Raw genomic sequence first — 27,475 nt, 5'->3', positions numbered from 1 at the left:
GTCTCCTCTGTAATTAAAATCGTTATTCTACGGTTCGCCGTACCGACTATTCCTACGTACTGAGTGTGTCTGTGTAAATGATGCATTTTGCAGGAGCGGTATGCAAATTGTGTAGTCTCCAGCGAAGATACCAACAACATTCTGCCGCACCGGGGCGCACAAAGACCGACCAGCAGTGACGTATGATAAATGGGGTGCACATTGATCATCACCCGGTTTCAGTGCGGTCATTTCGGTTTCGGCACCACCATCATCACCTTGCCGGAGAGAGTTGGATGTAGTGGGGCGTGCTAAGTAGCCAGCAGGTGATTATTCATGGCCGCTTGTTAGGTGCGCAAAATTAACGCTCCACCACAGCCCCGTGTGTCGCACCGTCTCCGATAGGGGAGCCCTCAGATGGATGCGCAACAAACCCAACCATCGCTACAAAACCCCACCATTAGCGAAAAACATTCCATGTCTGGTGTATGCGGTGGGCTTCCAACAAAAAGCCGCTACATTAAACGCTCCAATGACACGGGAGACAATAAAAAATACCCAACCTACTCTTGCCCTGGGACCTGCGTCGAATTGGGTCCAATGATTCGGGTAAAAGTGACGAACTTTAAGCGCTCGTTAAGACACCGGCCGAACCGCAAGCCCATTAGACGTGTCTGCACGCGACATCGTCGCCGCATCGAACACAAAACAACAGCAAAACAACCAAAGGCTCCCCGGCAAGAAGTGCACCGAATGGCTGCTGTACCTACCTACAGAGGCACCATGCCGACAGCGAAAAACAGCAGCCGTTGACAAATTGAGCCTACCTGTGCCCATTCGGGCACCGATTTGCGCGAAAGCGTCGAGAAGAACACACGCGCGACGACCAAAGCGACGAAACGCAACCATCAGCGGGGCGCACCAACTGTTTGGCGCACCAATTGGCCCTTAATTGCTTGACTTTGGGAATCGTTCGCCCGTGTGTTTGCGCTCAGACACTTACAAGAACGGCAACAAGAAAAAAAAACAAACCGCGCCAGAAGGATGGAAAATTCGAACACTGCCCAAACCAGCTAAAGTTTTACACCTTTCGGGCAGGTTACGCTCGCATCAGCGTTGGACCCGGTGGTTCCCTTTTGCATCTTCCACTACTCCCGCCCCCCTCCCCCCTTTCGTTAATTAGCCTCAACTCACACGCCTTAAAAGGCGAATCAATCGCGGCGGACGGACAAGGGCCCTCTTGTGTGGTGACAATTCTTCAGTTGCTGCCTTCGCTGCTTCAGAAAATCGGAGCATTCGGGACGGAGCGGGTAACTAACTACGTCATCTCAAAGAACGTGTACGTCCCGTCTCTGTTATCGTTGCAATAGATGCCACAAGCTGTCAATCTTGGCTGTCCTGTGCAATTGAGTGGGTTCCAGGACAACAAATTCCAGGAAATTAGGGATGTTAAGATTTTATTGTTCAAAGACTGTGAATATCCCAGTGAGCTATTCTATCGCTGCCTTCCACGTTGCTAGCAAACAGGTTCAGTTCCTGCAAACCTGCCCGCCCTAGGCTCCGCTTTTAAGGAAGTCAACGTACTCCACCGATTCCGACTAAAACTGGGCGATAACCGGGCCAGGAGGCTCATCAATCTTTCGTTTCTGTGTATCTCGCCTTCCCAACAAAAAAAAGAGAAGATGTCCTCACTGCTCCGGAAGCTCGTAAACAATTCCATTATGCTAAGTTTATCTCCAGCTATGTGTGCGCTGGTGCTGCTGGTGCTATGTTTTTTCCCTATCACCCTCAACGCTTCACGGAAAGCGGCAGTTGGGTTTTTTTTGTTGCTTCACGACAACATGTATCAATGTATTCCCGCTCGAATGTTGTTTTGTTTTACGATGTTTTCCTTTTTTGGTTGTTTGACTGTATTTACAACAAGCAAGTTTTCCTCTCATTTTCCCAGCATATCATTTCATATCGTACACGCGATGCGATCGATTGGCAAAATGTTTTTAGTTTTTATTGTTTTTTTTTTTTGCAGAAACCACTATCTTTGTACTATCTTTTCAAGATCTTTTGCGCACGCTACAGCCAACGTGGATTGGGTACGATGCTAGAAGTGGGCTAAAATCAAAACCATACACGAAAATCGCTTGCTGCAGACACATCTTGAGCTAGCAGAGGATGGAACTATCGACCCACAAAACCAGCAGCACTGTAACCAGAGGGCGCTACAGTATGCAGCTGACAGTAGCGCTCACTTAACTGCAAGATTCGCTCGTGGTCATTTTTCTTGCCAGCTTCTACAGAGGAGAGGAGGAGGGGGGCGATACATTCTGGGCTGATTTGGAGCATAGTTTAGATTGCCGTACCGTAAACACTGTCTCACTCACATACACACCCACATTCCCCAAGGACAGATAAAAAAAGGATACACCACTAGCTAGGACGGGATGCTAGAGGGTAGCGGAGCTAATTTGAATAAAGATGACTGTTGCCAGCTTCCGGGGTGCGACAGCGTGCGAAGGGAAGCTCAAGATGATGGAATGCTTGGGCTCTGCCCACTCTACGCCCGGACTAAACAATGGCCGGGCCGATCTGCACGGCCCAACGCCCCAAGATGCCACTGGTGTTGTGTGGCGTGTGGTGCGAATAGACAAATGTACGTCCCACCTTCAGCGAGCGACCAACCAGTACACTCTATCGGCGCTGGTTACGGGGTTTTGTTTTCTGGTTTCGAAACACACAAAAGAATGCCCCCGGTGGTTGAAAATGCTGCGGTAGATAAATTGTAATGCTCGCAAACGGGAACGGGAGAGGCGGCAGTAAACTGCAGCCGTACTTCGGGTGTCATAATCGGACGAAGAAATTCCCATTAAGCGAAGTGATTGCTCGGATGGGTTTTTTGGCTTCTTCCATTTTATTTTTGTATTCAAAAACCCTCTCTCGGCGTCATCCTCGTACAGCCTTAACCGACTCTTTGCAGACGTCTTTATAGAGCAAGAAAAAAGGTGGAGAGAGATAGAGAGAGAGAGAGAGTATGTGTTCCGAGACAAGCTACTGTGTTGTTGGGTTGTTTTCCTTTCTTTTTGGTTCGTTGTTGCTGTGCGCTTAATAACAACATTACTGCAACGACCTGCAACCCAGCGGGAAGTGCAACCGTGTACTGTGAGTGCCGCCTGCTTCCCCAAGATAATAATAATAATAATAATAATAATAATAATAATAAAAGCAATATAAAAGATTGCTTCCCTTCTACTACCAGCCCGCGGGACGTCCCGCGCTGCCTCGGCACGCCGGGCAGCGGAAAATATAGCAATTGTCTTTAAGACAGCTCCGAATGGGCTGCAAATCGTGTCGTGCAGCCCTTTCCGCGCTCGCGTTCCATCCATACGAAAGAGATACTACGCCAGAGACTGTCCTTCCTCCACCCCGTAACTTAAGCGATATAATAAAAAGCATCCACACGGTGCTCTCGATGCCCGCTCCGTCCCGACCACACCACACCCTATTAACCTGTCATTATTTATCATTACGTGGCATTCATTAAATAAATACCAAATATTAAATAGGCCCAAGAACGCAACTGGCCAGGGAGTACCATAGGGCAAGGGTCCCGGCAGAAGCTGCCCGTCATTGCGCCCGCAGTACCCACCAAGGCACGATGAGGATCTTCTGGAGCAGCTCGTTGTTTTGGTGCTCCGGAAACATCCACTGCGACGTATACACAAAGAATTGGTGATTTTATGTTTTGAAAAATTTTGACGAATTTCCCAATATGTTCCTCGCTGTTGTTTAAACTTCCGCTTTAATACTCTTCATCTAACAACTCTTGGGTTGAAAGTCACATTTCTTACGCAATATCCCAATCTTTTTACCCAAACGTCTCGGATATTCACTACTCAGTGTCTGAACGAAGTAAATGTAAAAAAACGAACGCGAGCAAGAAAGATGGATTTCAATTTCCAAAACAATGTCTCGATCCTGCAAACGAGCGACCGAGCGAGCTGGCCCTCCGGGCTGAAATGGACGCCAATTATGTACGCAGAGGTACGGCTCTCCCTACACCCCATGTACCAGGGGCGCACGACTTCACGGGGCCACAAACCAGCGGTAATTGATTGATTCAATTGAAGGATGTTAATCAGCGGCACAAAACAAATAATCACTCGTAGTCGATAGTGGAACGGCTTGCGGTTGACAGAACGGCCGGGTCGGAATAAAACGGCAACGGTACAACGGCGTATCAGTTTCAGGTCTTTCTCTTATTGGGTCTGCTTCTTTGAACGGATGAAGTCTTCTCGCTAACCTTAAAATAGTGGCAACTTGCCAGGAATCGCTGCTGCCCAATATTCCTGCTTCTGCTATAAATATTCGACCGGATCGAAATATATTTCATCACGATCGATTACACTCTTGAGCCTGTTCCGAGGGGGCTACATACGCTTCTCCACGATTCTAACGGCAAAATGAAGAGATCGATCGGTGTCACGCTTCAACAATCGAACTGTGCTCAGCATGGCCTGTTCGAAACGTGTTCAGGTGGTAATAACTTTCTGGTGTGCTTGGTGGACGGCCTCATTAATTCGGCACCGCATAACCTTTTCATGGGGCGCGAGCAAGAGCAGGGAGTGCTCCTCATCCGGATTAATTATTAATCCACGGTAGCAAATGCAACGCATACCGCTGGGTTGACTCCCTCCACAAAAAAAAACTACTGAAAAGACAAACAGCGAGCAATACATTAAGGGCCCGAGTTACGATAAAGCAGCCGTGGCCCACCACTCACCACTCGAACGACCTACCTGGACGGTGAATGTGAATTATTGCCCACCTCCGGACAGACAACACCCGCGGGATGGGAGGGAATGCATTCAATCCAAAAATTGCACTGGATTTTGGGCGATTTCTTAGCTCGGAATCTGGCTAAAACGTTAAAGACACGGGCTTGCAGGAACTGAAAACTGGAGCACATTACTGGAGAAGGTGAAGGCGAAAGATAAATGCCGTACAATGTTGATCATGCGGAAAGGCGATTTTTCTTGCGGGAGTCGCAAAACACCACGACAACGGATGCGCGGGTGAGACTACCGGAGGAGCCGTCGAGTCGCCGGAGAAGTTTTGCGTGTGCGATTGGAAAATTTCACATATATTAATGACCGCACGTCTCCAGCGGTACGGACGAGAAAGCAAACAAATATTTCACGGTATGCAACGGCTTCCCTTTCTCCAGCAGGCGGAGGTGTCTTGGGTTTTTTTTTTTGCAGATTCCTGGTTTCTTATGCTTTGTATGATGAGGTGATGGTAGACGTGATGGTGGCCCTGGATAAAGTTACATCTCACTCATACAACGGGGAATTTTGAGATGTATCGTCAATGCCTCTATAAATCATAAAATTCTTACCAAAACAATCACCCTGGACGACTAGCCGTTACCCCAGTACTGGCGGAGCCCCGATTTCTACAGAGTTCTCCAGGATCTTCAGACTGCCTGAACATTGTAATACTTCGTCCAATACCTTGCTGTTGTGTGCGGTACTGGTGAAGGTGATTCTCGGAGCTATCGAACAGCCTCGCCGTATGCACTCTGATATTATTGTAACCCCGCACCCGCAACTTCGTCGGGCGGCAACAGGAGTTGGCTTGAGAGTTCGACGCAGGTGGTTGCGTGCACGCTGCACGAGCAGTATTAACCTTTCTCCGAACGCTCCACTGCTCATCTGGGTCAGTCAATTATTTATGACGATATGCGTAATGACAGCGAGGCAATGATGGCATGCAGATTTCGGGATGTTTGTTTGTTTATTTGTTTTTTGCAAGCGCTAGCACTTGCAGGGTTTCGGCTTGCTGCGGTTTCTGAGGTTGCTTTGAGTTCTTAAGGTTGGTTGTATGATTGTTGCTCTCACTGTACAGTAAACTGTGAAACGATCTTACTACAAGTACTGCAACTCAGTCGATCACAGCTCCAACGCATCTGTCAATACCACCTTTCACCTTCTTGAGGTTCTGACAGCGCTTTAACCCCGAACAATGCACCGGCATTGCAATATCCTATCAGGTAAGCGGGAATTCGCGACAGAATAGAAAGTCCTGCACATGGCAGCCTGCCGGTAAAGAATACTTTCCCGTTCATTGCAGCCATGTTAACACCCGCTCGCTGCCTCGGAAAAGAAAAAAAAGCTGCCTGACCAGGTACCCGTCACCGGCGATGATGGATGATCTTGAACCAAACGCCACCAAACGGAGCAAAAAGACTACCATTCGACCATGTACTACTTGCAAACGTTCTGTCCAGTCTCGGAGTTGCATCTTCCGACTGCCCGCTCGTACTTCCCACCGCAGTGCGCCGTGGTATCGATTCCATTTATCGCCTTCAACATGTTTTTTTTTTCTTCTTTGACTACTTTTTGCTCCTTTTTCGTTTCTTTTTCACGGCACTGACGGCACTCCGTCGGTACTGGCAGGACAATTAATTTCGCTCGCCAAAGCACAAGGCAGACGGGAAGACAACAACACTGCCGACTGACAGCCGGGATAGTACTTATCAGTAAGCGTGCTGTTTGTTCAGCTACTGCTCTTCGCCTTTCAAGCGGTCGACTTCGGTTCCGCACAGGTTTGCTGTGCATGCGTGTGGTGACAGTGTCGGAAGTCGGCAGACCGTGAGATGTACCTGCTGACCGGATTATCGATGATTTGCCTTCGCCCGACAGGCATGCTTTTGTTTTGCTTGAAAAATCGACCAGCGTTCCGGAGGGCGAACGAACAACTTACCCATTGCATGATTGATGGTGTTATGGTTGAGATTCTGCTGGTCGTCCTCAGTTTTCCCGGGAAAAGGACTGCTTGGAAAGCAGTGGGTGGGATTTTCCGATCCTTCTCGGGTCGCTGTTACACCGTGGTAGTGTAGCCGGTTGCGTTGACTTTGAGCACCTTTTTTATTGCTACACCGCTGTCATAGCCCGGTAAAAGCGATTCTTAACCTTCGTCAAGTGATCGCAACGCCTCGAATATCCGATACGCTTCCGTTGGTAGTGTTCCAGTTTTTTTTTGTCCTTTTCTTCCATACCACATTCCCCATCCGACCTTTTACTTCTTGGGGCGCTGACATCGATACGCTCGTCCCGGTTTTGCGTGAGACATAATCAATCCATTTCCGCCGCTTAAATGCCATCCCTGCCCAGGGCGGCTCAGGGAGGCCGGAGAAGAGTTCGGCGGTGGCTAGTTATTTTTTGAAATGATATCCGTGCACTCTTTTTTTTCGGGCCGTTTGTTGTTGCTGCTGCACAGGAACGGGAAACCACGATTAAAGGTAAACTTCAACGTGATTGAGTGAACCGGTGCGGTGCCGTACAATGTTGCACCTGCAGGGCAGACAGGCGAACACGCACCCGGAGGGAGTATTAATGGAGTTAATCGACACGTCGGCCGACGGATGACAGTTGCCCTGCCTACTGTCAGGAGCGCTGTTTATTATTGTTATTTAAGGGGGTTTTCTCGTTCTTTTTGCTTCGCTTTACGCTACACACTCTGCTTTATCCGTTCCGTGCGCTATCGCTTCCCGGGACCCGTGTACGTCCGTCGCTCAACGTCGCTGACAGCTGATGGATGGAGCTGCAAGATGGGGTCCCGACGAGCTGTTGTTGTCCTGTCCACTTGCACCTGACCAGCGCTGAGAGTTTGTTTGTTCGACGGCGAGATGGTTTCTTCTTCATTTGGTCCTTTACAGTTTAGTCAGAAAAAAACCTTTATTGTTATCAATAAAGATCCTACAATAACGTCGTAAAATGTTTGCTTCATGACCTTTCTTGTGATCAAAGATGATCTCAACAAACCAAAGGCAAGGGCTTTGCACCCACATGTAATGCAAAGTCATGAACTCTTTCCTCGTAACTTCGGGATTATGTCTGTAGAAGAATATCACACTTCTAAGCTGCGAGTGATATCCTTCTAAAGAAACATCCAGAAGATCCCAGGACCGTCGTTCTTGGGAGAATTCGGCTTTATTTGAAGCATAAAATTGTATCGGAAGAATTTATCGGAAATCATCTTAATCGAGACCATGCTGAAAGGAGCTCAGGCATTGAAAATCATTGCCATGAACAAAGTTATTTATTTGAGATCCAGTTGATATAAAATCCTGAGATCTTTAAAAAAAAACATTAATATTGAACTGTATTTCGCGATTTATAGAGAAATCTGGAATGATTAAATCATTGTTAACTATCTAATAACAAAGATCTAACTAATGCTCCTCAACTTTAACGCTGCTAATGCAATCGGCCAAAAATATTGCCGAAACATTATTTCTTCACCTATGATCCAAAACCTGGTGATGATTCAAAATGATCGCCCAAAGATCCCTCTGAGATCTTTCCAAAAGAAAATGATCTTCAACACTATTCAAATATTTCTTAAAAGATCACGAACCATTAAAGCATTGTTAACTATTTAATAACAAAATTCTAACGAACTCTCTTAAACTTTAAAAATGTCCAAGAAATCTGCCCAAAATATAGCTCGCAAGATATTTCTTCGCCTTTAATCCAAGATATTGATGATCCTTCAACATGATCACTCCAAAAACTACGACCAAATGGGTTCCTTCAAGCATCTTGCACAGGCCGCTGACATGGCAGGATCCTGTGACGTCATCTTCCCGGTTATTGTTTCCACTCCCATCTCCACGCACTTTACGCCTTGCCTACGCACCAGTCGCTCCCTGGACAGGCTCTCCACTGTCCCGGATGATTGTGATTAATTGATTCATTTGCATTCCGCCGGACGTGAGCAGTGTGGGGGTCTCTTCTCCCCCGGGCGAGGGAATTTAATTGCCAATTGCCGAACGCGTACCCGTGCGGACAGGCGGGATGTTGGCCGTTTTGTTGTCCCCGATAAACGGGGGCCCCCGAAACGCGTCCGCTCAATCGATCAATCGGTTTCCGAATCGAAGGACATTCGCACCAAATTGGATACGGTTCAATTGCTGCAGGGACGTCACAAGAGGGAGTGATCTGCCCCTCCACCCCTCCCCTATATTTGCGGAGTTTTGCAGCAGGTACACACAGCATGCAAGCATGCAAAGAGAGCAACTTGCAGCAGCAACCAACCAAGCAGACAGCCGACACAAAAAAAGGAGAAGTAACATTATCAAGCAGTTAAAAAGGAGCACGCACGAACGCATACACAAACACATTCTTATCCTACCCTTCTGCCCGGGGGGGTGGGGCGGGAGGGGTGGGATGAAAAGGAGAAAAAAATTAATGACGCTGTCAACCGCTCGTTGATTGCGCGCGCCTGAACAAAATTGCCAATTATCCTCTTCACTGGGCCGGGCGAACTAATGCGCTGTCTGTTTTGTGCGCGGCTGGGCGGCCCGGGGACGAAGGATACCGGGGCTGTGGCGTTGCGACTGATACATAGAAACACAAGGCGAAAAAGGGGTGGGAGGAGAAAGAGCAGAGCAAACCAGACATCACAATCCTTGCCCGCTTTCGCCACGCACGTTCGCGAGGGAGACTCCACCAACAACAACGAAAAACCAGGGAGGGCGAACGAACGGTGTGTGCTCCTTTAGGGGGTCAGACACTATGGTCAGATTCGATGATTTCTTCATTATATGTGTTCCTCTCCTCCCCTCTTTCCCCATCATCCCTTGGTTCTTTTAGCCGCCCATTCCGCCGTATCACTGACACAATTGGCACGCCAATCGGGTGCACGCGCATTACACAAACGAGCAATTTCGTTCCAATAAAAGTGATAAATAAAACGATGATTCCCGAGCATCTCCCCTTCCCGAAAACCCACTCGTAAATTCGTCACACAGCGTCCAACGCTAACCTCAATCTCATCCAAAGGAAAAGAGAAACACAAACAAAAAAGAGCACCACCAAACCAAAAGGGACAGTTCGCACGGCCAACCAGAGCTCGAGTCCGGGGAGGGCAGATAAATGTTGTCCTATTTATTCCCACCCACTAGCGCCCATTTAGCACCCTGGGCCCCTAGCAGTTGACGTTTGTAGCACCAGATCCTTCGGTTCAACTGCTCAGGATACGTTATTGCTATTTTCGCCTGCGCTCTCCCCTCTTTTTTTTGTGGCTCGAAATGCTTTATTGCCTTGTGCCGAGTGCCGGCGAGGTTGTTCGTTCAAGTTAGTCGGCCAAAGCTCAAGGATCTAAGCGCCGGTTCTAAGTCTTACGCAAGATGTCATCTTGCGGCTGGATGAACAGGCTAAGACGGGTCCGGGCTAACCCCGAACGCCGCCAACTTTTGGGCATCTTCTCCGCCTGGACCGAAGATGAACTTTGCACCGAGTGGAATTATCTTGCAGCTCATCCATCTAGATTCGGTTCGGTGATGTGTGTGTGTGTGTGTGTGCGTCTCTCAACCAAACAAGGGCACCGATTAAAATGCCACTTTCAAAAGTCAGCTTTGGGGAATTAGTCCAGTGTCTGCACTCCGGAACGTGCTCTCCGGTGCGTGCAATAGAAAGATGACAGTAAACCGCACGCGTACATATCCTTTCGCAGCTTTTGAGACACACTATCGCAAGCGTTCGTGTGCTCGACAAAGGCTTACATGCCTGGCCAGACCCAAACAATGCCGGACGGTCCCGTTGGCCGTGTATCGTTAACATCTTTACCTCCAGCTCCTCAACACATCCGCTAATCCTGAAGTATGGTGTGGATTTTAGTGAGGAGATATTCAAGACCCACAGCAGCAAAAAAAAGTCACATTCACTCAATCCATCCTGCTGCTGGTGCCGTTTTTTACTTCATTTTGCACCAAAATATTTCACCACCATTCCGATTTAATCCGATTCCGCCGCGGACATTTGTTTGCGTTCCCAGCCCCGCGCACGGCCCCAGAGCCACTTCAAGAAGGGTGTAATTCCGGCTCACCAGCAGGCACTGGATCATCGGAAAGCAGCGGGGGAAGCAGAAGCTGGGGGGAGCAGGCAGTGAACCCTTTTGTAGGTTTTCTATCACGGTGACAGTGACAAATGATGATGTCTACGGGCATCTAAGATCTGCCTAATTCGAATATCCAACCGTCCTTTTGTTGGCGGACGTTGTTATTGCCGAAGGAAGCGCTTTTTTTTTGCTTTTTTTGCGTCGTTATTGTGCGTGTGTGTGTGTGCATGTCTGTGAATGATTATAATAACCTCTCCGCTGCTTCTCCCGCTTCCCCCTCACACACTTGCATCTTAATGGTTGGTTCGCGTAGAAAAAGGGAAGTAATTGAATCGAAGCCTGGAGGCTATTAAAATTGGAGGAGCAACAATCCGCACAGGGCAACTTCACCCTGACCGTGTGTCCTTTCCAAGCTCGGCAAATCCCCCCCTCGACCTGCCTAATACATTACGCACCGTACGCTTTTTCTGTATGTCGAACAAAATCTCGTTCGATACGACCGTCTTCAAGCCCGCTTCGAATTAACCCATTAGCCCGGGACATAATGGATCGCACCCAAACGGCGGGCTCGACATTGATGCTTTCCATCATCGCAAAACCAGCAGTTGTGTGCTAGTCTGTGACGTAACGCCCGCCCGAGTGATGAGCCGGAGCGATCGTGTCGATTGCGCGGCACATTGAGCGGCACAGCTCAAGCGCGCGGCTGCAGAATTGAACCGACCAGTCTGAACTAATTTCGTTTGTTTCCTTCTCTCTCTCTCTCTCTGTCTCTCTTTCTCGGTTGCTCGCACACCGCTCGGACATCGGCTGCGTCGTACACCTGTGCAGGTAAGTGTTACTATGCCTTGGCTCGGAAAACTATCGATACCTTTCACCCGTATCGCTCCGGTTGCGAGCGTGCGGGTAGGAAGCGAACCGATAAGCCGAATTGCGGGCGGACGGAGGACATACATCGAATTGTCGGCAACTCACACACACTCTCGTTGAGGTATCATTAGGGGCTTCCATAAATATGAGCCTGCTAGAAGGCGGGGGGGAATTCCGTGTCTGCCTCTGACATCTTTCTCGCTGTTTTGGCCAGGCTGCTGCTCGGTGGCAGTGCCCATTCCGTTCCCAAAAATGGAACCTCAACGAGAGCCTCGTCCCCAGGACCGTCCGTTTCTACCGCAAAAGGATTAATCTCATTTGGCGATCTTTAAATTTATAAGATGTCATTATTATCGCGAATGGTGCAGGGGCACCCGAGGTCGCGCACACATGCTCCCCAACCCTCAAGGTGCGTGTGTGTGAGGTTTTAAAGCGACCCGCAGCGTGTTGGACAAACGAGCTCGTTCTAGCCATCCAAAAGCCATCCACAAAAATCGATCCTCCGTGTCGCTGCAGGAAGGGGCCACAATCCCGGTCGCAGTTTGGGCGAAAGCTTTGCTTTGGAATGTTTTCTGAGCAGGGGGGGGGACATTTTTTCTTCCGTTTGTTTGTAGGCCATCGGTACAAAGTTTGTTGCAAGACAATGTGCGGGAACCACAATCGAGGGGTGGTGCGAGCGGGCGGTTTTAAGGATAATGGTTCTTTTGCACATGCGGCAGCACGCGGGAATCCTCACCGCCTCGGCTCTACCAATTAAACTGTCACAGCCCGGACGGTGGGTATGCCCGGATCGATCGGGGTGAAAGTCGTTGGCCGGCGTGTCGTTTGCGGCCGCAGAACATCATTTGCTACTTTCTCGGGACATTATTTCCCCGAAACCCATTTTCGCGTGCGTCTTATTCGACACGCTGAAGCTGAAACAAAGCAAATCATTTAAAAAAAAACCACCACCGATTATCAGAACCAAAGCATTCAGAATATGTTTATTGTGTTTGGTTTGTTTCAAAGATGATGATGTTGGTCCCATCTCCACCCCTGCATAGGACCAAGGAGGAGGAACACAATATTTTAGATAATTTATTTGTTAGAATATAAATATTAGAGAAAAATTAAATAAAATAAATTGTTTAACCCTATTGGTTGTTCAGAGCTTCAGGCTGGATTGTTTTCCTCCTGAACCCTTAACATATCAAAGCCTATTTTACGCAAACGTGTCTCGAAACTATGAAGTCTAGTCATTATTGTATCATCGTCATCATAGAATGGTGTTGACGATCGATCATGTTTGACTAATGGCTAATGAAATGATCGCATTGAGTTTTCTTGTCATTGCTTGCCGCTGTACAGCCAGTCGACGCGATTTCTGCTTCCTGATATTTCCACGTTCTCCAGGTACTATTGCACTGTTTAGCCGGTTGCATTAACTTCCCGGGCAAGCAAACGCAACAATGCAGCCAATTGTCCCTCGGTCTTCATTTTCAGCTTTCTTTGGAGCCTCAAGTCTCTCAGGGTCATTGGTAAATCGAAATCAGACTTTCGATGCTCTGATTATTATCTAATAGAGCCTAGATGTTGTAGATGCCGGATCTACAATCAATAAATGAATACTCTATAAACTAATTACGTATCCTAGGTCTATTCCTAATATACTCTACACACGATTGCTTGAATTTTTCTTAGAACTTTGTGATCTCTGAATGCTCTTGGCAGTCTATTAAATGTCAAGACTCCTTTGAAAAATAGCGAATTACTACAGCGCCTACCACAACTATACGGACAGTCGTTTTTTTGGCGATTTGCGGAAAATCCGTAAGAGATAGATAAAAATAGTGAATGTATGGGTTGTGCAAAATACCATTTAACAGCATTTTCAAATTTTCCAAAACATTGTTACATGATTTATTACGAAAAAACTACAACTATAAAATTACACTAGCAAACAAAGATTTTTTAGTTTTGAAAACTTTTGATGTGTAAAAAATTTAATTTTAATAATTATTCTTATAAAACTCCTAAAACCCAAAAAAAAAGATATAAAAACAGTATTCTGCACAACAACCGCAAATCGCGAAAAATGACTGTCCATAAAGTTGTGGTAGGCGCTGTACCTGATGTTGATAAGACGGATGGTAATCTAGGCATGTTGGGCATTGCGTGTTCTTTAGTAATGAATATCTGAAGCTCTTTGAATATGCTGCGTCAGATAATCTGGCAATTGTCCATTTACTAGCTTGTATACAAAGATCATACTCATGTAGGTGACCGTTTGCTCAACAGACATGCACAGAAGTATGTCTAACATTACCGATGATGGGGTGAATCGAGTTGCAGTTAAGAATTTCTCGCATAACCCAATGTTGAAATTTTAGTAATCTTCTAAATTGAGCCACATTTGCTAAGAATATTAAGTAAGAATAGAGGCTAGGTAGAGTAAGATAAGCGCTAAGAATAGTTGAACAAAAATCTAAATGAGGAGCGATTAATGATGTGTAAAGTTCAATTTACTCTTCAATATTCACATCATTTCGTAATCTACTGATTACTCCACATTTCTTAGCTCCCTTTTTTAATTAGGTCATCAATATGAGGTTTGACTGTCATTGTACTGTCAATTATCACTCCCAAATACTTTATATATGATATTTTTTATGTATTCACGATCTATACTGAGTGTAATATCAGTTTCTACATTCTAGTGATTACTGAGTTTTTTTAACGTTCATTTCAATTTCTTAAATCTTAACCATTTACTCAATGATTGAAGATCTCTATTGAGTTTTGTTTAGCTTCGTTTATGTTTTCGTTGGACACAAAAATTACCGTATCAACCAAACCAGCTAATTTCCAACACTTCCGAAAGCAACTACTCATTTGCTAATGCGCGTCCGACCGAAGAACAAAGCTGCAATCCCCCCTCCTTCCATGCTTCCGTACACACTAAGCGACCGCACATCTTCTTTGACAGCTGTCAAATTTGTTCTGACATCAACACGCACCAGCTACGAACCCCGCAACCAATCGCAAACCGATCGGTTGATGGGATCGTCCTCTCCAGCACATCTTCTGCACAGCTCATCGTCGTTGCTCTACTGCAGCTGTCAAAGCTGACAGTGCGCGCCGCTGTCAGGCTAAATAGCACGGGCGGGTGGGCAGATGACAAGGGGCGGGTGGGCAGATGACAAGGGGCGGGACAGCCTCGAGTGATCGTGCCCGTCCGTGTTCCGTGCGATACCTTTCAATCCGCTTTCGGGCCACCTCCCCATCTTTACGCTAGCCCGGAGAGGAGAGGAAAAAAACAAAAACTCCCCAAAGCGAAGGATTTATTTTGTTGATTCATTTTCCGTTCACCGCTGCAGCAAGGGACACGCCGCAACGCTAAAGTCAAGATTGATAATTTTTTATCCTCCGCGTTTCGGGGTGGCTGAGCCGTTTGGGTGTACCGCAGCGTAGCGGGAGCATGCCGGGCGTATGCAAAGGAAATGAGCAAGCGGGTGCGTTATTTTTGTTTAATTTTTTAACCCTCTTTTTATTGTCCATTTGCTTGCAGTGCAGTGATTCGGTTTTGGCAGGATTGTTACCCACAAGCCTGGAAGGCACCCGAATCGGGTTGAGACGGTAAAGCTTATTACAAAACGTACCCGTAATGATATGCATTTAAATTAAACAAGCTTTAAAGCGTGCCCTTCGCGATTTTCTCATGTTGTTTTTTGCAGTGTTTTAATATACTATTATTTTTTGTTTCATCCAATTCGTACGTCTGTAGCCGTTTATCCCCCCGCCAAATCGTTTATAGGTCCACTTTTAAGCGCTCGAAGCTGATGTTTGTGACAGCGGCAGGAGAAAAGATATATTTGGCCAGAATATGCGTAGGCCGAGCAGTACAGCGTTTGTTGCGCTTCCCCTCCTAGCTCGAGCTGTCCTGTCAGCCGGATAATCGGATTGATTGCGTTTGCTACAAATTGTTTGCCAATTTCGGCCCTCCGACGACCGACCGACGGCAGACAGCGGGAAGTAAATCTGATTCTACGGTGCTGCAGCGGGCGAGAAATGCGAATGGTATAGCGCAGGGCGAGAGCGCGTGATTCGGACGTTCGAACTGATCCTTTAATCGAGCGTTTGTGCTGTTACGAGTTGTTGACAGGGTGCAAGATTTTGTACGCTGATATCCGTGAGACATAACTTTTGTTTTTTTTTTTTTGCTTTAAATTTAGTTTCGAAACCGTCCAGCAGAACGTCTTTCGTCACGCTAGCACGTTTTGTTGTGGTTTTCTTTGGTCCTTTTTTTTTTCTTTTTATCGACCAAATTCCGTTGACAGGACCGTTCGGTTTTTAGCCTTTTTGCGATCGCAAGATTATTCCTCTTTTTCCTAATTTCTTGCTGCCAAAAAAAAGAATCCCAATAAACACGCATTTGGGCATATTTTAAATTCGCATTAAAAGTAAATCTCGATTTGCTGCGTAGCAATATCTTGATTGAAATTCTTTACGCTTTACGCTGCTCCCTGCGTTCCGTGCCCCCTTATGAGTCTTTATTTGGCCAGTTTTTGGGTTTTGAGGAGCGATCTTTATTGCGATCGCAGCTAGCAACCGGAATGGACGTTGCAGCCGCCTCCCCGCCGGGGACACCATGTAATTTAATAATTAAATAATCAAAGCCTCCATTTTAATGGTCCTTAACGCGGCTCATCGAGATGCACCGATAAAGCCGCATTGCGGCTCCCGGCGGGGCGAATATGACACGGGCAACACCACCAATCATCAAATCTCGCTGCAACCGGGAGGGGCGCTTTCACAAAGAAACACTCAAAGCCGAATGCATTCTGATTTTTGCAACACAGTGAACACAGCAATCATTGCCATCCGTCTCCGTCCGTCATGGGAGTGAGCAGACAAAATAAGAAGTAAGCGAGCGAGCCCCTTTTAAACCACCCTTTTCCTCACGCTGCTCATTTTTAAGTTAACGTCTTTTTTGTTTCCTTTTTAAGTCCTCCGAAGCGGCCGCTTTGATTGAGAGGGATTATGATGCGTGAATGCGGTGTGTGCAAGCGCTTGATTCGTGGCCATGGAAACATGAAAAATTAATTTAAAAAAATATATTATACAGCACACATCACACCCGGTGCGGAACATCCCAGACTGCGTGCGGAATACAGGCGGGTTCTATTAATTTCATAATTCGCGCGATTTACTCACTTCTTTGGTACGAAGTATCGTAAAATAAAGTATTTACAGTGTAGTTTTGTATGCAAGCAAGGAAAACCAGAAATTCAAAATGATGCCCACCACAGCATGTTGATGAACAGTTCAAATTCATGTTTACATCCTGGTCACGGCACCAACAAGTTGATATGCGTTTATTAAATATTAAAGTCCCCTTGAATGCAATCGTGCTACAAAACGATGCAATCAATGCAACAATTATGTAATTCATTGCAAAGCTTTCCATTGCTGTAAAATTTCACATTAGCTAGTTTTTTTTTAATAAATTAGTGCTCAACTCAATTAACGACTAATAAGGAGTCCTTAATGTCTATCCATTCTCCTCACCATAAGTGGTTCTTTTTGCTTTTTCACTAGCTTCACCTAGCATGCCTTTTGAAGTGCTTTTTAACCGTGAATTTTGGGACCTCCCCCTAAAATATCTGTCAACCATCTTTGGTGCTGCCGTCGCAATTGATAGCACCATAGAAGGCAAGCGAACGGCTAAGCCTAAAGCGTCACGCGCGGGCTTGCCGGGTCGAAAAGAAAGTTGAAAATAAAGTACCAAATTTATAATGATATATATTTACATTAACCGGCCTGTGATTGTGAGTGTCTGCTTGTACGGAAGGCGACTAACTGGAAGCCAGCCCGCACGGGTTTGCGGGTGCCCTTTTTATCGGGCCTGCGCGATTTATTTCACACCTCCTAAATCTGCCCGCTGAGCTGTTGATGAATCGGCAGAAAAACGGCCAGCCTGCGGGTAAGCTTTCCACCGGAACCCCGCTCAAAAGGGGAACCCAGTCAAAGGGGTTATCCAGTAGGGCAACAGCAAACAAGCGTTCGCTTACCATAATCGGGCAACCGCAAGAACGCGCCCCAGAGGATCATAATTTAATCTGCAGCGGAATGGAATGTTTGGCTTATTGCGGTTGGGCGGGCATTAGTGGTGGAGGCGCGCGAGGTGCAGCGCATTCATCATTAATCGGCAAATGGGTGTCTGTGTGTGTGTGTGTATGTACGTTTCTGTGTGCCATTTGGGCCACCCTAGCACACCCCGAAAACACTTGGAGTTATTATTATGAGTTGCTTTTCCGCCCGCCATTTGCTTACCGATTTGGATTAATCGGCTCATCGTGCCAGAGTTTATGATGCAGTCGAATGTTTACACGAGCGATGCCTCCTCCGTGCCATCGACCGGTGGGTCCGGTGTATAAATAGGTCGCATTCCGTTCGGTTTTGGCGCGCGGGCACGGAATGTTGCACCGGGGAAGGCGAGCAAAATCATTTACCGGCACAAATGCGGGTCTCCCAGCACTGGAGTATTTTCCGGCAGCCAAATGCACGCTGCCAGCATACATTATTGTGCAAATTTATGGCAATAATTGTTAGCTATTTCATCGCCCCGGGTGCAGCATGCAACAATTTTGTGCACCCTTGGCGCTTTAAAAATAGCACCAAAAACAAATAAAAACTCACGCTGTACGCGAGACCAAAAAGGTGCACGTACAATTTGACTCCTGGTCATGGCACCCGGTTGTGCAGTTTCTAAATCCACCAAATCAACAGCACCCGCCAAAGCTTTCGTTTCAACTAGCGAAAGCTCACCATCCACCGCAGCGCCATCTAGCAGTGGGTAGCGCTAGCTTCGTGCAGTGCAGCTCCTCGGTGTCTTGTTCACGCCGACACGATACAACACCGCCGGCATTGGTAAAGGGCAACCAAATGCAACCCCATCGGAACGCGCGCTGTTGGCCCTGTACCTCTTGCCCATTCGTCCACAGCAGCAGCAGCCCCTTCTCCTTATGCTGCCAATTAAACAATTTACCGAATGCCAATCGGTCAGGGGTCAAGGTGTGCATGCGATACCACCAGGCGAGAGTGCCTCGCCACAGGCTGCAGCAGAGAGCGCACGTATGTCGGGTAGCTGCTGATGCTACTGCTGCCGGCCGGTCGATGGGCCGGAACATCGCGTCTCAAACGTGTTCGGGCGACTGCAATTGTCCGGCGGTCCACAAATGGAACCGCCGGTGATCGGTGCGCCCGACGCGACCAGAAAAAGGATGTGCCGGTATGCGAACCGCTTCAAACACTTCGCCGGACGGAGGGACTAAGATCGGGGAGATCCAAAACCTCCATCCCGCTGGAAGAGTAATTATTATAGCTCTTTGCTTGCTTGTTTTTTTTTCTGTTGCTGATTCTCTCGGCCGATTCTGTTGTGCGTCCCGTTCCATTCGTTCGCCGGTGACAGTGGCGGCTGCATTTTTATACATGAGCGACGTGATGAGTGGTATCCCAGTGCACACGCCCCCTGTACGTCGACGTGGAGGCATCCTGGTGCAGTAATGAAAAACCAAAAAAACAAAAAAAAACAGAAGCTTTTCCCTGTCCGGTCGAACAGCCGACACTCCGTACCGGAGAAGGAGCCGGCGCGCATTCCACCGCACAAGCAATGGATCTTCTTGTCTTCCAGAAATACCTGCTTCCTTATTTGCCGTCTCTTCTTCCCCTGCTCTTGCCCTTTCGCAACTGTAGCTGCAAAGAGCAGCGACCGCACATTGCGGCACGCACTGGCAAACTGCACCAACGACCATAAACCTGGTGTTGGCTGCGGGACGTGTCCGTAGCATTCCCTTGAGGATGGGAGGCGGCCCGTCCCACCGTTTCCCACGCTGCTCGCTAATGGGAAGGTGTTGAAATTTGCCCAAAACTCATCACACACCCATTTGCTTTGCCGTGCCGTTCGCATGAGATATAAGCACGTAAACCCGCAACGGGCGGCAAACCGTTCTGCACTACCACGAACGTGCCGACACGACACTGCTTGCTTTCCCGTTTGGTGTTTATTAAATTAAAAGCGAATGATGAGTAATGTGCAAAAATGGGTGGTTACCATACAACATAACGTAAATTAAAAAAAAAAAAACAACAACAGTAGATGCATGCTTGAGGGTTTGGGGATCAGTGAAATGTGCGTCTTCGTGTGGTGGATGATGAAACATTGGAACAGCGACGAAAAGCTCTACCGAGAAGATGCGTTGCGTAGCGCCATCTGGCGGTCGCTAGCGGCGAATAGCTTCTTTTGATTTGACAGTTGTGAGGACAGATTATTCGAGGACGTAGCTTCTGCAATTAGTTGGCTTTGGTAGAAGTTGACTTAATAACAGCTTTCGTTTAACAGCACATTTGAGATATTTTGTCAGTAAATTTAAATGTGTCGTATTGTTATGAAATTGGTTTGCTTAAAAATAATTTTGTTCATTACGTTGCTAATTAAAATCTACACTGTAGTGCCACGCTGTAAACACTTTTAAATACCATCACTCTCTCTGGTTTACTCTCTACACCCTTCGTAGTGAACTTATTTATGCTCTTTATCTCCCAACGCTCGGTCCAGTAAAAGCGTGCCCCTGTGTCAAACGTGTCCAGCAACAGCAGCAGCAAAACTAACACGCCGTGCGGGCCTGTTTTCTTCTGTTCGCGTTCTCGCTCGGGCCAACACCTTTGGCTCCCTCGCTCGCTTGCTCGCTCCGTCGTGACCGCCCAGCCAACGTACGCAGCCTCCCGAAGCCTGCTCGCGACTGCCTGCCCCGGTGGTCGCTGCGGTTCGCGTCGGCCGAGCGGGCCGACCGTGCTGAATGTACCATCAGTACGCGGTTTGTTGTCCTCGTGCGAGGTAGTGCGGGCTCGCCGAGGGTAATAGAGAGAAGACAGCAGGAACACGCACACGCAACAACAACAACAAAAAACGCACGCGCGCGCGCTCTTGTTTCGCTGTGTGTGAGGTGTGTGTTTTGTGATTTTTGTTTTTGTTTGTTTCGTTTGTTTCGTGCCTAACAGTGCTTGGCTGCTCTGAAGATCTCTACTATACCCAGCATCATCATGATCGCGAAAACTTCCCATCCAATAGTAGGTGTGGAGTGAGTGCAAGCGAGTAGATAGGCGCGTGAAGAAAAACAGAGACAAAGAGAAAGAGACCGAGAGAGAAAGAGAGCCATGTGTGATCGAAATACCGGGTTAATTGGGGATTTGGTTTGGCGGTAGCACAGAGCCATAGAGAGACAGAGAGAGGAGCGAGAGAGAAAGAGCGCCCCCCGAGCGGGACTTTTATTGTTGTGACGACAGATTAGTTTCAATCACAGTGCGATCGTCCCAATTAAATGTTTGTGTGGTGATGAGACGGCTTTCTAAGCGAATAGAAAGAGCGGAGCCAAATGCCGTATTTGTGCTGATGTTTGCGTTTGGAAATGAAAAGAGAGCGAAAGTGTAGAGTAGTGGTGCGCTTTTGTTTGTTTGAATTTGTATACTATATTGTTTGAGAAAGCACACAATGTGTTTGACTCTCTTCATTAATTCTTCACCGTGCTGAGATTTGATCTACCGTCCATCAATGCAGCACAGCAGAACGCTTGCACTGGGCTAAATTCAACACCTCGTACAGTGGCGTTAAAGCGGAACGCTATTCAACACGTTTGTTTCCCATCCAACCTCTGACACATTACTCCACATTTGAGCTGCAAAGTTTAATGTACTTGTCCGTACTATCGAATGCAACTGAAATGGGCTAGACTTTCAGAGAGAGGGGAGGGGGGGGGGAGGGGAATAATTAACAAAAAAAATAGAAATGTGCCTCACACCAAACTAAAACAACAGCAGCAACAAAACGGTACGCGCACACTATGGCGACAGCAAAATGTCTCGGCTTGGCGAAACCCAAGCACACAACACTCCAAGCGAACCAGTTAGATAGAGGCGAAACGAAACGATCCTTTATGAATTGTTGACAAGCACAGAGAGGAACGCGCGCACGGTACGGCGAGTGAGAGCGGGCGCGAGCGCGAAACCGCCGGGCTCGAGCAGCGGGTGAGGGAAAGTCAAGTGCAGAAAACTGGTTTCGGTGTTTCCCTTCCCTTTCCAATCCATTTCCCGCTGCGGCTCGGTCTTGCCCGAGGGGGGAGGCCAGCACTGTACGGTTCGGTTAGTTTTTTTTTGTTGTTGTTGTCGATCTTCAGCCCAACCAGAAGGGCGATTCGGTGGACCGGTACGGGCGGTAGTGGGGTCATGCTACAGTTTGAATCTGTCCACCCATTCTGTCCGCCCCTCCAACGGGGCACTGTGGCCCGATGCTATCAATGAGCAGGCAAGTCTCCAAATGGAACCGAAGCCAATTTGCCGCTATGCGATCGTAGCCTGGCCCCCTCCTGCTGCCTTTCGCGCTCTTGCGGTGGCTGTGCCTGCAAGCAGACAGCGAGGCAGAGCGTCGAGAAGAAGAGGAAAGAAGAAAAAACAGCACATGCTACGTACCTACATACGCACGCACATACCCAAAACAAGTATACAAAATCGCACGCATTCCCGGTGTGACGCGAATGCCACGATGTGACGCCCGGGAGGCTCACCCAGAAGCAAACGAAAAAGCAAAACAAAAAGATACAGCCTCCCGCTCTGCCGCCACTCAACCAGGAGGGCAGCAAGCGGCCCGAAAGAGAAAGGCCCGAGTGAAAGCCCCGGCCCAGGGACGTGCGAACGGGGCGCAACCTCCTTCGTGTCAAACGGTGAACATCGATCAACGTCGCGCGTCGATCAGCGATCAACCGATTTCCCGCGATGCGTGCCCAGCTGCGTGTGCGTGTGATATAAAAGAGGGATAGACGGAGCGAACGAGAGAGAAAGAGAGAGAGAGAGACAGAGAGAGAAGAAGAGAGACAGAGGAAATCTTACCACCAATTTGGGAAGGGGCCCCAAGGATGGGTTTAGTTTAAGCGGCGCCAACGACGCCGCACGAGTAATTGGTTAGCCTTTTACCTTTTACTCGCATACAAATTCCCGGGAAAATGGTTGGAATTTGGATGCGATTTCTCGATGCGTGCTGGGGCAGGAAACGATCAGCAGCAGCAGCAGCAGTACATTTTGCGCAGCCCATCTTTAAAACATGAGAAGCAACTCCAGTTCAAACTTCGTAAGAGGAAAGAAGAAAGTGTCGTCCCAAATGTTGCCCGCCCAAAACGGTGCCCAAAAAGCCGAAGCCAGTAACCGGGCAGCAGAGTTTAAAGCACGAGTGCAAGCACGCACTTCTCCAACATATTGCCAACTGCCAACGTTGCAAATGAGGTTCAAATTGTCTCGAAATAATAATAATAAAAAATAATAATATTGGAACGCTCCTCCCTACACGAGGTGTACGAGTTGGCGAAACTCAACCACTTGTTAGACGCGCCAGACCAGCCAGACGGTCAGACGATAAACGTTTACGATAAGGACCGGTGATTATCCGGCGTGGTGTTTACGCACCTCTCGATGGGTACGGAGCGACAGGATATCACGCTCGGCAGCGACCCCTATCCATCGGTTGTGTCCTACCAAATCTTGTCCGACGTTCCTCCGGGGGGAGTCTTTTGGCAGCTTATGTTGCCATTTATTTCGGTATTATACGCGACTGATTTTTTTGTCGGTATGTTTGGAAGAAAGACAGCAAAGGCAGAATTGCTGAAAGTATACAGTCGCATACAGGACTGGAACATTGGATATCATGAGATTTGGGTCGTACAGCGGACGGGCTGTTCTTTATTTGATGATACTTTAATGAATCTCTCTGGCAAGATTTATTGCCGAACGAATCCGACAAGCTCGTGACATATGGTTCATTCCAACTTAATTGCAACGTACTCCAATAAAGTACCCACTTTTCGCTACCGATCCGGTCCGAGCTCCCTGCCAGTTTGGAAGCCCATTGTGCCCGATTGAACCGTTGTTTAAATTCAATAAAAATTAATTAACAGTCAACACGCATCAATCCTCCACGCTCGCTCCGCCCGTGCACTGCCCGGCCAGATGCGTCAGATGTGATGAAGTGCACAGGGCCCAAAGATGGAGCAAATAAACATAAAGTATCGTTTGATGAAAGCTCTCTGCTGCCTCTCTCCCTCTTCCTGGCGGGACGCGATCGAAAGGGAGAAGGGGAAACATAAAAAACAATAAACTCACCGGACCGGCAAATCGGGCAACGCCGACCGGAGCCGGGCTTGTCGATACTGCCCGGTTTGTCTTTATGACTGCTCGCAACGATCACCGCCATCATCATCATCATCATCGTCGACGTCGTTCTTTTCTCGTGCTTTGGGGCACACCGTCTGCTGCAAAATGAACGGTGCGATACGGCTCATGTCACGCGCGGGCCCCGAAACGCATCCACACCAACAAACGCGTATCCAGCAGTGCGTACGCGCGGGTGCTGCCGTAATGAAATATGATATTTACGCGCCCGCAGTCCCTGCGCTTACTGTGCTTACTGTTATTGTTATTGCGTTTACTGCCAGCGGCCGTGGTGGTGTAATGTTTGACGATGGAAGCTCGGAGGTACGCCACCGGGCCACCGGGCCGCAACAATTTATGAACTCCGCGGGAGAAATTATTGCAACCCGACCACCATCGACGCCCTCGAATCGAGCATCCTTTTTCGGCGTGTGGTATCTGTTCCAGCTTTTAAGGGAGCGGGGAGGGAGGGGGTAGTTGAAGGAACACTACACAAAACAAACCGGATCGGGCAGAATAACTTAACGAGTGTCCCGAGTCCTGCTCGCCAGTGTGTGTCTTTTTTTTTTTGTTTTTAATGGCGCCCGAAATTCTTCCCGTGCGACCACTTGGAAGGTTGTCAGGCACCCATTGGAAAGTAGGAACGGCGGGACCTACCTTTCAGGCAGGCGGGTAACCAATTGGTAATCGATTCCACGTGCGATCAGGCCCGATCGATACGCGTAAAAGGGAACGTTTCATCCACAGGGAATGGTTGGCAAACCCGGGTAAGGTCACGCGGACTGGAGTTCCTCTGTAATAAAACTCCAATCATTGTTGTACCGGTTCAGGGGGGGGGGGGGGGGGCTGTGCATACATCAATTGCCTTTGGCGGTGATGATGATTAATAGCAGCATGGACATCACGGTCAATCCCGCTGTCCCGATTTCGCTAATCCGAGGTAGTGGGGTAGTCGCTTCTCCAAACCCCAAGCTTCACCAAACCGAACAAAGGGCGGCCTAGAACCTTGCCAGAGTTCATTAGCAGCAACACCCGTACCGGACCAGTAGTTCGCTGCTGCTAATGGGTGTCGGATTATTGCTTCTCCCGAAACCCCGAAAATCCAACAAATCCTCGTATGCTTTTGTTTCTTTCCCCTCACAGTACGACGCATCGAACGGCAACGCTGACGGGGTTCGCCACTAATGGGGTCAGGTCCTGGCTCCAGCAATGTACATTAAACACACACCCATAGACGCAGAGATGTGTTTGTGTTTACAACGCCCAAATAAACCGTTCATTAAAAGGTCAGAAGCTGGCCGATGGGGGCGGCGGCGTCTGGCAATATCTGTTTACTTGCCTGTTCCTCCTTTTTGCAACTGACAGGCCTGGTAGTGAATATAGCAAAATCCTCCACGCCCGTAATGGTCACGTATCATTTCGGTTAGGCCGTATGATGGCGGTGATGATTATGCGAGAATCCATTCCCCGTTCCTTTCATTTCGGGGCGTCAAAAAAGCTATTCTAGAACATTTGCCCGATGTCCAGTGATCGTTTGGATGGATGGATTCCTTGCGGGTTAACGCTAGCCTGTCACTCGCATGTGCCGAGATCCGTGAGACGTGGCGTATGCACAACGTCGTATCAACATATCCATATCTTTCACCGGTCCGGCAAATTGGAATACCCGAGGGACGTCATCAGAGAATCTTGGGCCTTCCCTTGCACCTACATCCAACAAGCGCTTTGGTGGTGCGGCGGTGTCTTACGGTTTTAGCGAGTGTTCGGCTCCACTTAGCTCCAGGGTGCGGTTGATGCTGCTGTCGATTGCAGAATTCGTCCCAAACGACAACCGATGTCGATGGCAGAGATAGACACATGCAGACAAAGTAGACAGTAAAATGCCGTCGTCAATCAACACGTGCCAATCAACCTGTCAGCCGGTGCGTGAGCCATCAACGGCGCACAGAAATGAGTGATCGATAGAAGAAAAGAGCACCACCACTAAGAGTATGTGTGTGTATTGTGTGTGTGTGATGCATATGTTTTCCCTCTCGCCCACTGGCCACTATCTGGAAAGCCATTAGATATTATCGCAAGTCTTTGCGCAGAAGTCTTTATACATCCTTGGAGAGCCAGGATACGAGTGTCTCGGCAAAGACAGAGATAGTGCAGATCCAATAATGAGGAATTAGTCGGCACGTTTGTCGCACGTCCACTACGTTTTGCACGGCACAGAGATTGACATCGCCGGCGTGTTCGCGAGACCGTCAGTGATGAGCTGTGCGCCAGACCTAACCGGTGGACGGCTGAAACCTGTCCTGAAAGGGGACGCAGACGGATTCGTAAGATAAGTAATTGATTAACCAGTGTGGGCACCAGTACGCACGGTGTAAGATGAGCGGGAGAGGGCAGCACACTAAATTGGCATCGCTGCTGTTGCTGCTGCTCCACTTTGACTTGCGCGTGTGTGTTTGCAAAAAAAAAGTCGTATTGCGTTGTGTGGTCAATTTTTCACATACACACAAAAACCGGTCATCATTTATCTCATTCTTTATTTGCCTCCAAACAACGCTCAATCGCTCTCGTTTTCGCAAGCTCTCTTTCTCGTTTGTTTTCTTCTACACGCTGTCGTCCATGTGTTCACGCTTTGCAGACTTTAGTAGAGTATGTGCACGGAAGAAGATGGTTGAGTGGTGATCTAGTGTGTGCGATGGTGAGCAGTGTACACCCTGGTGAAGTGTTGTCAATCTAACAGTCAACCCATGGGCTAGTGCCTACCCAGTAGAACAAATTCTCACCTCTTAGCTGACATCACGGCCTTGAATGGCCACGGTATAGTGGATGCTGCTTAACAATATGTTCATGGTGGATATGGGATCGAACATCGCATGAAACCTTAGACAAGAATGCGTGGTTTTAAAATTTTAAAACTACTATAAAGAGAGAAATAAGCAATAAGGCCTAAGCCGTTCCTACTGAATAAAAAAGTGAAAAATATGTAAATTTACTGCATTAAATAAAATCCAAAGCGCTTCGATGTTGATAGTTCAAAATTACACGAAGTACTAAATATAATCAAAATTTACCATTTATTATATTTATTTTAGGCAGGGGCGATCCCGTGTTACAGTCGTCAACTCGAACGACTCAATAACATGCCCGTCATGGGTTCAAGCCTAGAATTGACCGTCCCCCCAGTAGCAAGGATTGACTATCAGGCTGCGTGGTAATGAATAAAGTCTTGAAAGCCTGTATATGCCGGCATGTCGGCGTAGGACGTTACGCCAAATAGAAGAAGTACATTTATTTTAATGTGATAATCGACTTATGTTGATATTGCAGTTACAACCGTCTTGGGAACGCACCATAATCAGGCTTCCAAATTTAAACCACCCAATAAAGGGACTCCTTTTCTTCACGAAGTACCAACTACGTCGGCACACGAACATTTTTGATGGTTTTGAACCTGTAGGCTTATTGGCAGGAATATAAACAACACTTCTCTCTATCCGTGCGACGA

The 27,475-nt window shown here is 47.9% G+C and overlaps 1 protein-coding gene across 8 annotated transcripts in view; it reads left to right on the top strand.

The window, feature by feature from the left end:
* Nucleotides 1-27,475, top strand: part of LOC120952554 (monocarboxylate transporter 12-like) — a 126,349-nt gene that overhangs the window by 66,109 nt on the left and 32,765 nt on the right. The window contains exon 1 of one of the 8 annotated variants that reach the window (XM_049607988.1): nucleotides 20,594-20,726. The exons of 6 other annotated variants lie outside the window; for them this stretch is intronic. The gene's annotated coding sequence lies outside the window, so the exon portion shown is untranslated. Of the gene's footprint in view, nucleotides 1-20,593; nucleotides 20,851-27,475 lie in introns of those variants that run through there. One more of the 8 variants, XM_040372029.2, reaches the window with a different exon arrangement.

This window comes from Anopheles coluzzii, chromosome X (genome assembly GCF_943734685.1).
Source record: "Anopheles coluzzii chromosome X, AcolN3, whole genome shotgun sequence".
Taxonomy (NCBI): Eukaryota; Metazoa; Arthropoda; class Insecta; order Diptera; family Culicidae; genus Anopheles; species Anopheles coluzzii.
Note: the sequence above shows the minus strand (reverse complement) of the source record. Positions and strands in the feature narration are given on the sequence as shown.